This window comes from Podarcis filfolensis (genome assembly GCF_964270895.1).
Source record: "Podarcis filfolensis genome assembly, chromosome: 15".
Classification (NCBI taxonomy): Eukaryota; Metazoa; Chordata; class Lepidosauria; order Squamata; family Lacertidae; genus Podarcis; species Podarcis filfolensis.
Genome location: NC_139618.1, coordinates 18,095,785 through 18,110,488, shown reverse-complemented (window position 1 = coordinate 18,110,488; position 14,704 = coordinate 18,095,785). Strand labels below are relative to the sequence as shown.

General features: G+C 42.9%; 1 long non-coding RNA gene across 1 annotated transcript; it reads right to left on the bottom strand.

Annotated features, from left to right (window-relative positions):
* Positions 1 to 1,242: 1,242 nt before the first annotated feature.
* LOC310750815 lies at positions 1,243 to 14,223 on the bottom strand. The gene is made up of 4 exons (XR_014542303.1): positions 14,163 to 14,223; positions 8,245 to 8,291; positions 6,464 to 6,599; positions 1,243 to 1,739 (listed from the first exon to the last, which is right to left on the bottom strand). It is a non-coding gene; the product is annotated as an uncharacterized lncRNA (long non-coding RNA).
* Positions 14,224 to 14,704: the final 481 nt, after the last annotated feature.

The following is a 14,704-nucleotide window of genomic DNA, read 5'->3' as shown; positions in this document are numbered from 1 at the left end:
GCCAAATTCAGGGTTGAGGCTCTCCAGGGCTACTAGACATAATGCTCTTCTGCCTCCATGGTAGGCAGTAACTTGAGCACAACAGCAACTGGCATTCAGAGACATATGGCCTCTGATGGTGGAAGTAGACCATAGCCATCATGGCTAGTAGGGATCCCAGAGAATTCCAACTAAAAATGGAAACTGGAGTAGAAATTGCCAGCATCTGCATATTCATCCCATGTCCAGAATGCACTTACACAAATTGCGCTTATCATAGAGTTGGAAGGGACCCTGAGAATCATCTAGTCCAACTCTCTGCAATGCAGGAATCTGCTGCTGTCCCTTACGGGGATTGAACCTGCAGCCTTGGCGTTATCAACACCATGCTCTAACCAACTGAGGAAGTTGATCCAGTGAATCCAACCACTGTTCTTGCTGCTTTCAGTCCACAAATAGGAAATGGGTTGTTCCCACCCCCTGTTTGAATAGCATTTCCTGTGCTCTGAAATGAATGGCATGGAATTGGCATAATGCCAATATCATTTACATAATTCATTGCATAAGCTAAATAAGCTGAGTAATTTTTGCAGACAGTGAGACAAATGCCATAGCTTTTGATGGAAGATGAAATGTTGCAGAATGGAAACAGCGTTGCCTGCAACAAATACAGGATGGAATGGAAACTGGTGCCTTTGTCCATCCCTGATGGCTGGGAACCATTGATAGCCTTGTCTTCCACAATTTTCTCTGATCCTTTTTAAAAGCCATCCAAGTTGGGGGCCATGAAAACCGGCCGCTACTATCTTCCTGTACATTTTCTTTCTTCTTCTGGCTCAAATAAGCATGTTCTCCCTGGGCTAATATTACATGGAGATGACTTCTCCAGAAGCCAGCCTGTCTCTGATTTTGTGCAAGGTGCCGCTTGGCCCCCTCTGATCTTGCCACCCACTGTAGTACTCACATGGGTTCCCCTTTTATGGATACCACTCATTCCAGGGACGGTAAAGGCTCTTGGATCTTTAGCTGCAGAAATGAAATATTCATACCTTGCCTTGTTCCCATACAAGCAAAGAAAAAACCAGATAAAGATTAATTCAGGGTGAAATAAACAGGATCCTTCTTTTATTCTCCACACCCGCCCCCCACCACTGCCGCCCTTTTCCTCCTTAAATGACTTGAATATATTGAAAGGATGGGTTTTCTACACAGGAAGGATGTATATAACTGTTGATGGAGTTCCTGCCTCTCCCCTACCCTCAATATTGCCACCCTTTGCTCTCAATCCATTAGGCTATCTCGTCTCCTTAATGCTACTGCCATGCTGCCTTTTCAGAGGCCTGAAATATACACTATTGTGTTTTGCCTTTAGTTTTTTTGTGTGTGCAGAAAATTCCTTTCATGTGCCTCCTTCTGTAACACTCTTTTCTTCTTTGCAGTCAAGTGCACGGATGTTTGCTGCCAGGAGACTATTGCCGCTATTGTGCGAGGTATATTATAACAGCCTCTCTTTTCTCCCTCCCCCTTATTGTTCCGCATTGTCTGTGAGATGTTGTGATGGCTGGCTGGCATAACGGGCTTTTCTCTTCCCCCTCTTCCCCCTCTTGCAGATTCGACCGGCCTGTCTATAATTCTGCCCTCTTACTCTTCAAGGGAAATGAGGGGCAAGATGACATCCACATTTCTGCCAACCAGAGAAACAAGGAAAGAGTCACAATTGCCTGTGCTTGCCTTCTCGGATGTAGGGATGTCAGGGAATTCTGGCTAAAACAGAAACAGGAGCAGAAATTGCTGGTGTTTGGTTATACCTCCCGTATCCATAACAGAAATCAATCCAGCGAATCAATCCCTGTTGTCACTTCCAGTCTGCAATTGATATGTAATTGATTATGTTACCCCACCCCCACCCAACTTGATTTGTGTTTCCTTTGCACTGAAATGAATGGAGTGGTCTAACATAATGACACCATACTTTATGCAATTTACATAATTAACTATGTAGGGTGGTGTTCAGCTCAGCCTTACTCAGCGCAGACCCATTGAAATGAACAAACATGACTAAGTTAGGTCCATTGATTTTAACAGGCCTACCCTGAGTAAAATTTAGTTGAATATGATCCATAAATTACATAAGTTGCGTAATTTTGGCACAGTGCAAAGTGGAAAAAAGAGGAAAGTGTGGGAGATGAACTGCAGTGGAGTGGAAACAGCGCAGGATGAAATGGTGAAAGGGGCCTTCTCACATCCCTACTAAGTCTCATGGTGTTCAATGGGGTTTATTCCCAGATAAGTGTGCATGGGACATCAGCCTTAGGCATCACATATTTGGATGGGAAGGTTTAGGGCATTTAATTCAGCCTTCTTCAGCCTTAGGTCCCTAGATATTGTTGGACCTCCATCATTCCAGACCATAGGCTAAGTTGCTTGGGGGGTGATGGAAGCCAAAGTCCATCAAGAACTTGGGGCCCAAGGTAGAGAAGAACTCTGATCCAGTCTAAGCAAGAAATCCATAAGTAGAGCATCACCAGCAAACTTGAAGACCACAAGTGGGCACATCCCATAATATATTCTGTTTGATCTGAAGTTGCTGCCATATCAATTTTGTACTGGTGAAATGCTTGCTATTTGCAGATGCTCATGTATTTTTAAATTCTATTCCCTTAGTATAGGGATTAACAGCAGAGCAAGAAAAGTGGATTTTGAGAGACCTTGTGGTCGCTAAGAGACTTAAACTTCAAGCCTGGAAGGATAAACACCACCGCCTATCACATAATAGCCTTGAGACCTGACTGTCTTGCCTCCATTTGAACCTATTTCTTATAGATACCAATTTCATGTGGATTCCTATTGGAGGGTTAAGGTGGTTATTTCTTTCTTTAACACATTTTTTAGAAATATATAATTATGGCAGCTCAGTTGGCAGTGGCGTAGCGTATGTTGTCAGCACCCGGGGCAAGGCAAGTAATTTGCACCCCCTAACCCGTGGATTTGCGCCCCCTAACCCATGGATTTGCGCCCCCTAACCCTAACCCCCAGATGTTGTGCCCGGTGCAGCCGGGCCCCCCCTGCACCCCCCACGCTACGCCACTGTCAATTGGAAGAGCATGAGGCTCTTAATCTCATGGTCATGGATTTGAGCCCCACATTGGCAAAAGATTCCTGCATTGCAGGGGGTTGGACTAGATGACCCTCATGGTCCCTTCCAATTCTACAATTCTATGATTCTATTATTATTTTTTCCCTTTTGTTCCACCTTCATTAATTTTTTTAATAAATTAACTAGACCACCAGTAAAGAAAACTCTGCCACTTCTCTGGATAATCACCCGCCATCTTGTTTTATGGATCTTCTGGTGTCCATGCAAAACCCTCTTGCTGCTTAAGCCTGTAATATCTAGTCTTGCCTTCTGGAACCAAGCACAGAACCAATCTGACCATCACTGACCATCTCCTGACTAAACCCAGAGCTGGGCTGAACCAGGAACCATTGGATTGGTAACTGTGATGAGTCTGTGTCCACTTTTAATATACTCTAGGACTTGCTCCAGCTGGCAAAGAACCAGGGTTAGTCTGAAACTCTTCCTGAGGAGTCCTTGGATGACAGCCACCACCTTCTGGGATTATCTCTGCATGGATGTGGAAGCTGTGGCCTTCTAGAGATTGTTGGACTTCAGCTCCCATCAGTGCCAGCCAACATAGGGTGATGGAAGCAAGGGTTCAACACTATTTGGATGGCCACCATTTCTTCAACCCTGCTCTGCAGGCTAAGGAAGTAGACTCTCTCTTGCCCATTAGGCCAGAGCACAAGCATCAAAACAAGATGAGTCAACCCTAAAAGGCAAGACCGTTCAAAAGGGAGGTTTGCATGGCCTCATGAATTGTCAGCTACAGGACTTGTGCAACAGGCTTAAGAACTGTGCAGCCAAGCTCGTCAGAGGCTGGCTAAGTTTGCTGCAGGGATCTTTCCCTTTGTGGTGTGGGCTGGGGTGAGGGGCTACTTCTGGAAGAGTCTTCTTCTCTATTTTGCCTTCCATTCCACAAACTGTCAGCCCATTCTGGTCCATAAAGAACCAGAGAACCAGAGAATTTGAGTTCAAATCCAGAGTTCTGGATTTGAACTCAAATTATGGCAGAATAAATGGGAATTGCAATTCAGTGTCACTGAGTGGAGTGTTGCTGTTTTAGAATTCAGTGCTGCTGTTCTAAACCATTTCATTCTATCCCATTTCCGTCTTCTGTTTTTTGTTTGTTTTTTTCACATGGGGGCAAAACAATAAAGCAGCATTCTACATCAACTGAGAACACTCAGTCGCACTCAGTTTATCGTGTCCGCCCCCGCCCCCAAAAGGATAATTTATACATTTGCAATTCTTGGAGTTACCACTAGCTTCTCAAGGCCTCTCATGCAAAGGTGGTGACACTTGGGCTGCATAAGCAATGGCACTCACACCCTGAGCATCAGAAATAGCGCGGCTGATTTGTGAAAATTGCTTTTGTGCCTTTTATTTGTAATTCTAATTGTTCTTATTTGCCAAGGGCACTGCCTTTTCACTGGAACTGGTCCAAGGGAAATCTCTGTCTCTGTTATGTGTGAATTGCTATACTTATTTTGGCATCCTGAGTATATAGACATGCGAAGTTGCATATCATTCGCATGAGCTGCTACAGTTGTCTTTTTGAGATCTAATTCTTCCCCAGGCTCCCTTAAGAAGCGATGTCGCTGTGTCTGCATCTTGCCTGCAAAGCACATGCACGTAAACACATACACACTAAGGTGCCATGTAAATTTGCACAACCTGCTGCAAGATGTGACTGTGAAGCTCATTTTCAACGGGTGATGGTAGGAAACGATGTTTTGTCCAGCCTATGCTTAGCTCAAAGAGCACCAGCTTGCTCCACCTTTTAGAATAGTGCAGGGTGGCTTATTGAGGAATGCATGAATGCAGCAAACAGCAGAAAGAGGAGAGCCTTCAGCAATGTGTGGGAGTTCAAGTAATGATCCTTGATATGAGAATAGAAAAGGGACATGCTTGTAAACATCTTTAATCTGCCAGACGTTGGAGGCTATGTACTTTGGACTAGAGTGTGCAGAGAGAGGAAGAAACATTAAGGAGAAAAGATCTGTGTGTGTGTGTGTCTGTGTGTGTGTGTGTGTGTATACAGTGGTACCTCGGGTTACATACGCTTCAGGTTACATACGCTTCAGGCTACAGACTCTGCTAACCCAGAAAAAGTGCTTCAGGTTAAGAACTTTGCTTCAGGATGAGAACAGAAATTGTGCAGCAGCGGCGCAGCGGCAGCGGGAGGCCCCATTAGCTAAAGTGGTGCTTCAGGTTAAGAACAGTTTCAGGTTAAGTATGGACCTCCAGAATGAATTAAGTACTTAACCTGAGGTACCACTGTATATGGGTTGTAGCCAATGCTAATTCTTCCCACTGAAGTTAATGGACATAGCTTTAGATTTTACTTAGAGTCTTTCTACACATACCATTCATAGTGGTGTTGTCGCTGTTTGATCCAACATTTTGGACAGTGACTTTGTAGATGATAGTCCACGCCTTTGTACACATGTCACACTTATTAGAGATGGGATTTTCCTTTCCATGTTAATGGGAGGTTGCCACCAAATTGAAGAAAAGGACCCGTGTCTGTTTTCACACCCCTGGTGTACCCTTGACTTCCTCCAGCCAGTGAATGTCAAGAGTTATGGATAGCCCTTTCATAGCTTAAATCTTTTTTTAAAAAAATAACTCCTAGATATAACTTGTTGGAATATAGATTAGAATCATACAATTGTAGAGTTGGAAGGGATCCCAAGGGATCAACCCCCTGCGAGGCAGGAATCCCCACTAAAGCATCCCTGACACATGGCCACCCAACCTCTGTTTAAAAACCTCCATTGAAGGAGAGTCCACCACCTCCCAAGGGAATCCATTCCAATAGAACAGCTCTTGCTGTCAGAAGGTCCCCCCCCCCCAATGTTTAGTTGGAACCTCCTTTCTTCTCATTTGAATCCATTGGTTAGGGTCCCACCCTCAGGAGCAGCAGGAAACAAGCTGGCTCCATCTTCTATGCAACAACACTTAAGATATTTAGATATCTGAATAGGAACTACATTTCTATCCAGAGCTGCCTGGGAAGAAGGACTTGCTGTTCAGCCACTCTGCAAACTGTTGCTCTATGGGTCTCCTAACTTGGCACCCTTAACAAACCACATCTCCCAGGATTCTCTCAGGGAACTCATGACTGGTTAAAGTGGCATAATGCCGCTTTAAATGTATAACACAGATAGCCCCTTAGTCTGGAATGGGGAAACTTGTGGTCTTCCAGGCATTGTTAGGCTACAACTCCCATCATTGCTGGCCATTGGCCACACTTGCTGGGGGCTGGGGCTGATGGGTGTTGGAGTCCAATAATCTTGGGGGCAGCGGTACAGGTTTCCCCATCCCTGATCTAAATTGTAACTATTATTTTTAGAAACATACCAGTGGAGGAGCTTTCCTTAACAAAAAATCTGTTTCCAGTCATATGAAGAAACCTCCAAACAAACTGGCTAGGCAGGATTGGTTGTCAGCCCTACCAGTTTTCTTCTGTGACACATGGACTGAACAAAAGTGCCCCCTGGAGAAAGTCCAAAGGAAGTTATTTAGATCCCCAAAATGGGTTAATAGCGCAGACCTTGAGGTGAGGAGGCTAACTAAAACTGCTTGCCTGTGCACGCCTTTGAACTGATTAGACAGCCCAATGGAAAGCAAACTTGCCACCTCTTGATACAGTGTCAGGCTAAAGTCAACCCATTTCTTGACTCCAGTAATGAATCCTTCTGTCCAAGGGCACAGGATTTATTGCTACATGAGACCTGACATCCCTTGACCCTGCCTGAGCAGGCCATGGACAAGTGGTAATAATTATTATATCCCCCCGCCAAAAAAAGTGCTATAGATTGGAGACACAGCAGTAGCTTAACAGATGAAGTATTTGTTTCAATTCATGAGTGTTGTTTTGTCAGTGTGCATGACATTTAACAGTTTCATGGACAAAAGAAAAGGATGGTCTCTGCCCACATAAAGCTAACAAATTGCAATTGTGGAGAGGTCCAAGGGAGGCTGTTGGCTACGTTGGCCTCAAGGGAACAATTATAATTGACCACAGTTTACTGTTTAGATGTAACACTAAACCATGGTTAATCAAAACTGGAGGTTAAAGTATCCTATCATATAGCTGCTGTAGGATGCAGCGGCATATTAGGATCCCTTCAGAGAAATAAGTCTACTCATGTTTACAGAGGAGACTTGGTGAGTCTCTTACCCCTTTGTTAAAGGAGGTCTGAGTCTCTTCTCATCACACAGCTTCCTGCAAGGCTTAATGGTACAGTTTTAACTATTGTAATTGATTTTACATATCCATTTCCCTCCACCCAAGGCCTTTCCACTGTCCAGGGCTCTGCTGTTACTTCCCAGACTATCCTCTGTTTCCAGCTGCCTCTACACAGGGATGTGACATTGGGAGATGCAGCGATGCTTGGAGACAGCAGTGCTATGAACACCAGTTGCTAGAAACCACAGGAGGGGGAAAGCACTCTTGTCCTCAGATCCTGCTTGCAGGTTTCCCACAGTTGGACCCTGTGAGAACAGGATGCTGGATCAGATGGGTCTATGGCCAGAACCAGCAAGGTTCTTCTTAGGTTCTTATGCATTTGAGCGAATGCAGTTACGTGAATTGAGTCCTGGCTAGGGGCGAGTTAAAAGGCACGTGTGCATTGAGCTGGCTCCAGGTTTTATGCCCTTTGATGTGCCCAGAGATGGGCAAATCCATCATTTTTGGTTCATCTCAGCTCCTCATTTTTTTTTCATTCTTAAGCTCAGTTATCCACATTGCCAGAACAGGTTGGGATATATATATATATAAAAAGGCCTACTGAAAATTCATCAACATCTAATCTTGGTCATTAATTTCAGTGCGTATACTCTGAGTGTAACTGAGCTGAATGGCATCCTAAAGTACTTTGGGGATCTTGAAGCCTTTGACTTAAAACCTCAACTTATCATTAATGGAGGCCGGGGGCGGGGACCTGTGGCCCTCCAAATGTTGCTGGACTACAACTCTGATCATCAGTGACCATAGGCTGTGCTGGCTAGGGCTGATGGAAATTGGAGTCCATCAAACTCTGGAGGGCCACCAGTTCCATACCTCTCATATAGGCAATCATTCCTGTAGGTAGGTAAACAGCAGTAGTAACAAATCTTGTGGATGTTTTTCCCCCCACCTGAGACACCTGAAATCACTTCTGCAGTATGCTCCCTAGGAGTGTTTCTGAAACAAAACAAAACAAAATTTCCAAAATCCTTTCCTTTTTTATTATTTTCATTTGTTATTTGGGGCTCCTTTTCCCTTCCCTCTTTGACTAATTACACTTTGTTAGTTGTTATAGCAACTATGGATTGCTCAAGGCATCCAACTCTAGCGATTGGGCTGCAGACGGAGATGTCGGGAGAATACAAATGGGCTTTCTTGGGTTATTTAAATCTCTTCCTGCCTCTCCTCACTGCTGCCACCCCCTGCACCGTCAAACCCCCCAAGAGCCATGCAGGTGGGTTATTGATGCCCTTGCTCTTATCTGAGCCAGGACCAAACAAGGAATCTTCTACCTGAGGCTGTCACAAACCTTTTCCTTCCAGCCCGAGGTGCTGTGTGGCATTAGGGGATCTGCTGCATTTCTCAGCGACCTGACAAGCCCCCAGAAAGATGACTCTTGTGAGTGACAAGCCAGTAATGGCCGGATCCTATTATTAAAGCTGCATCTTCCAGGCTGGCATTTAGCATACGCTGGGTATACATCATAGATAGATAAAGAGTCACTCTAGCTCTGGCACCGTTGCATTGTAACCTCAGCCTATCAACTGATATCAGACAACATTTAATGTCATTGTTCAATACCGGACAGTCCGAGGAAGCAAGGTTTCTGAATACTAGTTGCTGGAAGCCACTGCGGGAGGGGAGAGCTGCTCTTGTGCTCAGATCTTGGGCTTCCCATTAGGGCATCTGGTTGGCCACTGTGAGAACAGGATGCTGGAGTAGATGGGCCATTGGCCTGATCCAGCCCAGGCTCTTTTGGTGTTCTTGGGAACAGACAGACATGGACTGCTACAGGTCAGGCTGGATCGCCCAGACTGATCTGCAACTGTCTGGGTTCAAGGCGTCAGGCATGAAGGAAAGAAAGACCTGCAGAACAGCTGAGACCTATCCTGACCTGGCATTTGGGTCTTCCCAGGAGATGGTAGGAGGAGCCTGTCATCTGTATGAAGTGGTAGGAGGTACCAACTGGGGAACCCCCCAAGAGAAGAAGGCTTAGCAGAATCAGAAGGACAGAGAAGCCCAGAGATTGTTTGATAACACTGAGATCAAAGGAGGAAAGGGACAAGATTTTGGGTCTGCACTACGAAAAGTCACTAGACATTTTGGGCAAGAGAATTGAAATCTACAAGGACATTCCTAAGCAGTTGCTGGACCTTAGATCTAACTACACGGAATTGGCAAGACTGTTGAGAAGCAACGCAATTATCTTCAGGTGGGAGTTTCCACAAGGATTATCCTTTACCTACAGAGGGAGAAAGATCAAAATCAAAACAGTGGAAGATAGAGACAAGTTTTTGGGAGCACACGGAGAAGACCTCCACAAAGGACTTGGATTGCCAGCGCCAGAACTTCCAGGGGAGCCCGCCCCCTCGGATCCTCAAGGACCGGAGAACAAGGTACCACCCCAGAAAGAATAACCAGACCTATCCAGGATGTCTCTGCAGCTTTTGAGCTGGAACATAAATGGCTGTAACAGTCCCGAAAAAAGGTCTAAAATTTTTCATATTTTAAAAAAGGAACAATTGGACATTATATGCTTACAAGAAACACATGTGATTAGGCTCCATAGAAAGGTGTTAATAAATAAAAGGCTTGGTCAAGAATTTATATCATCGGATACAGTTAAAAAGAGAGGTGTAGTGATCTATGCAAAAGAGAGCCTTTCACCAAAATTTCTCTTTAAAGATGAAAGTGGAAGAATCCTCGCAATAGAAGTACAGTATCAAGGAGAAAAAATTTTGATATTAGGAATTTATGCTCCAAATGAAGGAAAATCGGATTTTTATAAGAAGTTGCACGAGACCATGCTGGAGTATCTGGATTACAACAACGTCATCATGATGGGGGACATGAACGGGGTCGTATCAACAAATATGGATAAGTCACAGAACCAGAACATTACTAAAGAGGGAAGACTACCTAAGACCTTTTTTGAAATGACTGACAATATGGACTGGGTTGACATCTGGAGAGTTAGAAACCCCCTGGGAAGAGAAGGAACATTCTTTTCTGAAGCTCAACTGACTTGGACACGAATCGACCAAATATGGATAACTAGAAGTCTGGCACCTAAGGTGAGGAAGGTGGAAATCTGCCCCAAAACATGCTCCGACCATAACGCCTTGAGAATGGATATGACATTGATCCCAATCGGCTCCTTTAGATGGAAGATGAATGATGGCCTGTTTAGAGACCAAAGAATTGTAAAGAAGGCCCAAAAAACCTTAAAGGACTATTTTGAGATTAATTTGAACACTACGGTGGAAAAAAGAACTATCTGGGATGCAAGTAAAGCTGTGATGAGAGGGTTCTTGATTCAACAGAATTCCTTAAAGAAAAGACTGCAAAATGAAAAGAAAGATAAAATTCTGGAAAGTATCAAAGAGTTGGAGAAGAAGTTAAGATCTAACCAGAAGTCCCAACCGATTCTGAGAGAAATTAAACTTTATCAGGCGCAATATTCCAAGCTGATAAATCAGGAAATAGAATGGAAGATTAAAACAATGAAACAAAAAACTTTTGAATCGGCAAATAAATGTGGGAAACTGCTAGCTTGGCAGTTGAAAAGGAGACAAAGATTAAATACAGTAACAAACTTAGAGGTTGAAGGAAGGAACATTCAGAACCCGGGAGAGATTAGAAAGTGCTTCCAGAGGTATTTTAAAAAGTTATATACTCAAGGGCCACAAGATGAAATAGAGATTACACAATTTTTGGAGAGAAATGGATTAGCAAAGCTGTCAGAAGAAAATAGAACAATTTTAAATGGCAAAATAACACGACAAGAGATTGAACAGGCCATCCTGAGTCTGAAACAGGGCAAATCACCAGGGCCAGATGGACTGACCTCTAACTACTATAAGACATTGAAGGATTATTTGATACAACCTTTGTTGGAGGTCAGTAATGAAATAATGGAGGGGAAGAAGGCGCCTGAATCGTGGAAAGAAGCATTTATCACATTGATTCCAAAGTCAGAAACTGAAAAGACACAACTCAAGAATTACCGTCCCATCTCCCTTTTAAATGTGGATTACAAAATATTTGCAGATGTTTTGGCACGAAGATTTAAGAAAGTTTTAAGTGAGATAATCCATAAAGACCAGGCAGGCTTTCTCCCGGGCAGACATATGTTTACTAACACAAGGAACATCATAGACATATTGGAACTTTTACAAACAAACATAAACACTAAAGCAGTTTTAATTTTTATAGACGCGGAGAAAGCCTTTGACAACATATCTTGGAAATTTATGAAGGGGAATTTAAAAGAAATGGGAGTGGGACGGGGGTTTGAGAACGGGATTGAGGCAATATATTCAGAACAAAAGGCTAAACTGATAGTTAACAATGTGGTTACAGAAGAGTTTAAAATTGAAAAAGGTACACGACAAGGCTGCCCGATTTCCCCATTACTGTTTATTTCGGTTCTGGAAGTGCTCCTGAATATGATTAGGGGGGACCGGTTGGTGGAAGGGATTCAGGTCGGAGCGAAACAATATAAACTTAAAGCTTTTGCAGATGACCTAGTTCTGACATTACAGGAGCCGGAGTCTAGTTTGAAAAGAGTACTACAACTGATTCAAAACTTTGGTCGAGTGGCAGGATTTAAGTTAAATAAGCAAAAAACTAAAGTTTTGGGGAAAAACGTGACAGATATTGAGTTGGAACAGCTTCAGAAAGAGACAGAACTAAATGTGGTTAAAAAAGTTAAATACCTAGGGGTAAACATAACAGCAAAAAATCTGAGTTTATTTAAAGATAATTATGAAAAATGTTGGTCAGAGATTAAGAGAGACTTGGATAGTTGGTCAAGACTAAAACTTTCTTTGTTAGGCCGAATAGCTGCCATCAAGATGAATGTATTGCCAAAAATGTTATTTTTGTTTCAGACACTGCAGATGGTAGACAAGACAGAGTGCTTCCGGAAGTGGCAGAAAGATATTTCTAAATTTGTCTGGCAGGGCAAAAAGCCCAGAATCAAATTTAAAATATTAACAGATGCGAAAGAAAGAGGGGGCTTTGCCCTGCCAGATTTAAAGTTGTATTATGAAGCTGCAGCTTTCTGCTGGTTAAAAGATTGGTTACTTCTTGAAGATACGGATGTCTTGGATTTGGAAGGTTTTAATAATGCGTTTGGATGGCATGCATATTTATGGTATGATAAAGCTAAGATAAATAAGGCCTTCAAGAACCATATTGTCAGAAAATCAGTTTTTAATGTCTGGACAAAATATAAAGACTTACTGGAGAATAAAACTCCGAGGTGGCTGTCACCCCTGGAGGCTAAGGCTCGGAAAAGAGCCAATATGGAGGCCAACTGGCCAAAATATTGGGAGATAATAGAAAAGGATGGTGACAACTGGAAATTGCAGAGTTTAGAAAAGATGAGAGACAAAGTGCGAGACTGGTTACACTATGCTCAGATTAAAGAAGTGTTTAAAAATGATAAAAAGCTAGGATTCCAAGTGGAAAAGTCAAAGTTAGAAACTGAACTGTTAGAACCTAAGACTAAGGTACTTTCAAGAATGTATAACTTGCTGCTGAAATGGAACACACATGACGAAATGGTAAAATCAACAATGATAAAATGGGCGCAGGATATTGGGTATAATATTATGTTTGAAGATTGGGAAAGGTTGTGGACCTCTGGGCTGAACTTCACTGCATGTAATGCGTTGAAGGAAAATGTGATGAAAATGATGTATAGATGGTACATGACCCCTGTTAAACTGGCTAAAATATACCATTCGTCTGATAGCAAATGTTGGAAATGTAAGGAAAATGAAGGAACATTTTTTCACCTCTGGTGGACCTGCCCTAGAGTGAAGGCCTTTTGGGAGAAGATATATAATGAATTAAAAAAGGTGTTTAAATACACCTTTACTAAGAAACCAGAGGCCTTTCTCCTGGGTATTGTCGGCCAGAGTGTGTTAAAAAAGGACAGAACATTCTTTTTGTACGCAACAACAGCAGCAAGAATATTAATTGCCAAGAATTGGAAAACTCAGGAGCTACCCACTGTGGAAGAATGGCAGATGCAACTGATGGACTATATGCAATTAGCCGAGATGACCGGCAGAATTCGAGACCAGGGAGAAGAAAGGATGGAAGAAGACTGGAGGAAATTTAAGATTTATTTACAAAAATATTGTAATTTGGCTGAGTGTTGAATTGGATGCCAGTGCAGACAATTGTCTACCATTAAATTAGATTTAAGGCTGAATTATATGTCAAACCAAATTAAGATTATTAATTAAGATGAGTTAAATGATAATTTGTTTGAAATTAATTTAATAATGATGTAAGTGTATGCGGGAGGTGTGGGGGAGTCCCATGTAACAATTGAGAGATGTTAAATGGACAATGATAAGTTGTGCTTATCTAATATATGTTTTATTTGAAAACTTCAATAAATATATTATAAAAAAAAAAAAAGAGAAGAAGGCTTAGATCCAGGGGGTTGGTAGTGGGATGACTATGAGTGGTCAGAGGGAGGAGAGGGTGCAGACTGGGAGGAGGTGTCAGAAGCTGAAGAGGCAGCAGGGTTTAGTGAGGAGGGAAGCATGTGGCAGAGAGCAGTTCAGACTCAGAAACAGGAGAGGACAGAGGCCAGGAGACAGAGATGTGGAAGGCTGCTAAAGAAGCCAGGGAGACCCCTCTCCTGCTGTGACCAGCTCCCCTCCCACAGGTCTCACAGAACCTGTAGATAAATGAAGAGGGTGGAGCAACGAGAGACAAAGGAGCCTGAGATTGCTTGGGAAGAACCCAAGGAAGAGTCTTATGGGAAGGCAGTCATTTTAACTGCCTCATTGGGGCGATACTTACCAGAAAGAGTTGCTGTGATCACTAGGCCTGCGCTGTTATTCTTTGCATACAGAATTAACTTAAATAAAATAAATAATAATAAATTTTTTATTTGTATCCCGCTCTCCCCAGCCAAAGCCAGGCTCAGAGCGGCTAACATCATCTAAATATGACAATATGCATAATACAATATACAATATGCAAATAAAATAATGTTCAACATTCATTAAAACAATATAGAATAATATTAAATATCAGCATTTCAAAATTAAACAGAAATCTACTCAACAGTTACAACAAGTAATTTCTAAACTCCAATCAATAAAACAACAGCAAACCACAGTGCACAACATAATACAATACAAAATGAGAAGCAGAGACTGGAGGGTAGGGCAAGGCAGGTGGAAGGAGGCCTTGCCTGATGGAGTCTCTCCCCTCACAGTTCTTCCTCCAGGCATAGCTTCCTTATGAGGAGACCCAGGGCCGGAGGGTGGGGCAAGGCAGGTGGAAGGAGGCCTTGCCTGATGGAGTCTCTCCCCTCACAGTTCTTCCTCCAGGCATAG